The sequence below is a fragment of the Arvicanthis niloticus genome, chromosome 24 (assembly GCF_011762505.2).
Source record: "Arvicanthis niloticus isolate mArvNil1 chromosome 24, mArvNil1.pat.X, whole genome shotgun sequence".
NCBI lineage: Eukaryota > Metazoa > Chordata > Mammalia > Rodentia > Muridae > Arvicanthis > Arvicanthis niloticus.
In genome coordinates, this window is record NC_133432.1 from 17,055,701 (window position 1) to 17,059,151 (window position 3,451).

Sequence of the window (3,451 nt, forward strand, 5' to 3'; positions counted from 1 at the left end):
CTGTTTGGGAATGTCTGTACTTTTGTGAGTTTATCATGGTCTCCACATATTTCTTAGCTCAGAGCTCATTCATTTCCCTACTTCCAGGTTCAACAGACTCAACTTGACTCCAAATCATGCCTGTTTCTCCTTCTCCCACTTCCACCCACTTAGAAGGAGGCCGTGATTGTATGGAGCCCATCTGAAAAGGCAGGGCGTCTTCCTTTCTCCACTTCTCATGAGTAACCATAATTGGGCCCACATGGAAAGGAACATGTCCACAGAGAGCATGCTCATGTTCCCTGCTTATTCAGAGAATGGAGATTGGGATTTGAAACCTTTGCAGGTGTGTGTGTGTGTGTGTGTGTGTGTGTGTGTTCCTCATAGTAGATGGTGAGCAAGCATGCAGGAGCAGTCACGATTAAAGTTACAAAAATGGGCTTCCAGACTGATCACGTACGACCAGTGGGGGATACTGCCATTTGCATCCTGGACTCACAGAGCAGACAGGTACTTTCCTAAGAACAGGCTGTTGCATCATCAAATGAAGGCTAGATGATTCTTGAGTCGGGAGGGTGAGAGGGCCTGAATGCCCTATAAGTGCTACCTACTTTTTTTTTTTTTTTTTTTTTTTTTTTGCCTCTGCAAAAGCACTGCTTTATTGGAAATAATAGTTTCCTAAAACAAAGCCCAAACAACGGGAGCTTCAGGTCTTAAACCAAGTTGCCCTGAAGGTCAATCTAGCTCATCTGCTGGTAAACTAAATGCAGGCGAGCCTCCCTTCAGAATGTCATTGTCATTTTCTCTCAATGAAATGGTGAGGAGTAGGCATCCTGTATAAACATTAAAAAACCAGGACCTTGTGAAGCTTAGTAAAAAAAAAAAAAAAAGCTTAGTTTGTTGATGGCCAAACACCCTTCACTCATTGCTTCTACTTAGAGGCAATGTGGAACAAATACCTCTTCATGTCTTGTAATACTTTAGAACTGTTCTTCTGGTTCAGCAAACTGACCTTTGCAGATGACAGCTGAACAGCCTGTACAGTGCTTGCTGGGTACAAGAGAGAAACTCATATACTTAGATTTTTGTTTCATTTTGTACATTACAAATAACATTTTCATCTCCTGCCTTGTCTGCCTGTGGCATCCTGGGTCAGTTCACACATTTATTGATTAACTCTGTAAATGCTGTGTTGTAGTCTTTAGCAGTCTTGGGAGGTTGCATAAGACATTGATATTTTCTATCCTAAGAGGGCTTTACTGTTGGGTGACTGACTTGGTGGATACTCTAGAGTCACTGGCCATAGTTAGAGCTTAGTCAGAGTATAGTTAGAGCTCAGTGCAAGTGGACCTTGTACTAAAGGCATACTCCAGTGGTGGTGTAGTGTTCATGTATTCAATGTGTGGCCCAATAAGATTCTTTATCCAAGGTGTTCAAGATTGAGTCAGAGGATACAGTTAGAAATCCAGCTTTCTTGAGAGCTCCCAGGGGTCCTGGTTAGTTAACTCTGTTGATCCTCCTTTGGGGTTCTTATCTTCTTCATAGCTTTCAATCATTCCTCCAACTCTTCCATAAGAGTCCCCACCTTCATCTAATGCTTGGCTGCGGATATCTGCATCTGTTTCAGTCAGCTGCTGGGTGGAGCTTCTCAGAGGACAGTTATGCTGGGCTCCTGTCTGCAAACATAACAGAGTATCATTAATAGTGTCAGGGGCTGGTGCTTGAACATGGGATGGGTTTCAAATTGGGCCAGTTACTGGTTGGCCATTCCTTCAGTCTATGTTGCATCTTTGTCCCTGCATTTCTTTTAGATAGGACAAGTTCTGGGTAGAACGTTTTGTAGGTGGGTTGGTGTCCTTATCCCTCCACTGGGGGTCCTACCTGGTTACAGGAGGTGGCCTCTTCTGGTTCCATATCCTCACTGTTAGGCACTCTGGCTAAGGTCACCTACTCCTGAGAGCCTCCTCCATCCCAGATCTCTGGGACTTCCTAGAGATTTCCACTCCCCCCGACCCAACCATGGCAACTGCAGGTTTCCATTCATTCTCCTGACCCTTTAAGTCTCCCTGAACCATAGAACATAGACAGGCTGGAACAAGACCCCTGGCACATATGTAGCAGATGTGCAGCTAGCTCACTTTCCATGTTGGTTCCCCAACAACTGGACTGGAGGTTTTTCTTAAAACTATAGACTGTGGTATGTGTTCTCCAACAGGGCTGCCTTGTCTGACCTCAGTGGGAGAGGGAGAGGATGTGTCTAACATGGCAGAGACGTGATGTGCCAGGGTAGAAGGATACCCAAGGGGACCCTACTGTCTCAGAGGAGAAAGGGAGAGGGGAGACTTTGTGATTGGGGGGTTGGAATGGGGACAGCACTTGGTATGTACATAAAAAAATAAATATTTAAAAAATAAAAGAGAGAGAGAGAGAGAGAGAGAGAGAGAGAGAGAGAGAGAGAGAGAGAATTTTTTTTCAGCCTTGATTCAAGATTTATTATTGAACATGATTTGGTAGGGTATAAGAGAGCACTGTGGAAGCCTTCAGGAATGCAGGGCTCTCCACTTGTCTAGAGGACCACAATTGGGAATATATTTGTCACCACAGCCATCAGGAAGAAGCCGCTTCTCAGCAACTATGTCTTCAAATTCATCTGCGTTAAACTTGCTGAAGCCCCACTTCTTTGAGATGTGGATCTTCTGGCGGCCAGGGAACTTGAGCTTGGCTCTGCGCAGAGCCTCAATCACATGTTCCTTATTCTGCAGCTTGGTGCGGATAGACATGATGACCTGGCCAATGTGAACCCTGGCCACTGTGCCCTGGGGCTTCCCAAAGGCACCACGAATACCTGTCTGGAGCCTGTCAGCCCCAGCACAGGACAACATCTTGTTGATACGGATGACATGGAAAGGGTGGAGCCTCACTCGGATATGAAAACCATCCTTGCCACAACTCTTTACTTGTCTTTTATTTGTTGGCACAAATACGGGCAACCTCCAGTGCTTCAGATGAGAGTTGTTCATATTCATCTGACACCATGTGGCCACAAAGTGAGAATTCATCAACTTTAGCTTTCTTCCGTCCCAAGTCAAAGATGTGGATCTTAGCATCAGGGACACCATGGCAGAAACGAGACTTTGGGTATGGCTTGTTTTTACAATACCCGTAACACCGGGCGGGTCTGCAGCCCATGATGACAATGGGATCGTTGGTGGCAAGCCAGAAGAAAAGATGCTCCCACGCCTGCACACACTTTATATAGGCAGCCTATCTTGCCGAGAGAGAGATTTATTACTTGGTTCTTTAAAAAATATTAATTTCTTTGGGGCCAACAAGATGGTTCATCCAGTAAGGGTGATTGCTTCAAGCCTGAAGATAACAGTTTGACTCTTAAGATCCACCTAGTGGAAGGAAAAACCAATTCCTGCAAGTTGTCCTCTGGCCTCCCTCAAATGTGGCATGAACACACACACAC

The 3,451-nt window shown here is 45.3% G+C and overlaps 1 pseudogene; it reads right to left on the reverse strand.

The window, feature by feature from the left end:
• Positions 1–2,456: 2,456 nt before the first annotated feature.
• Positions 2,457–3,168, reverse strand: LOC143437465 (large ribosomal subunit protein uL16-like; annotated as a pseudogene).
• Positions 3,169–3,451: the final 283 nt, after the last annotated feature.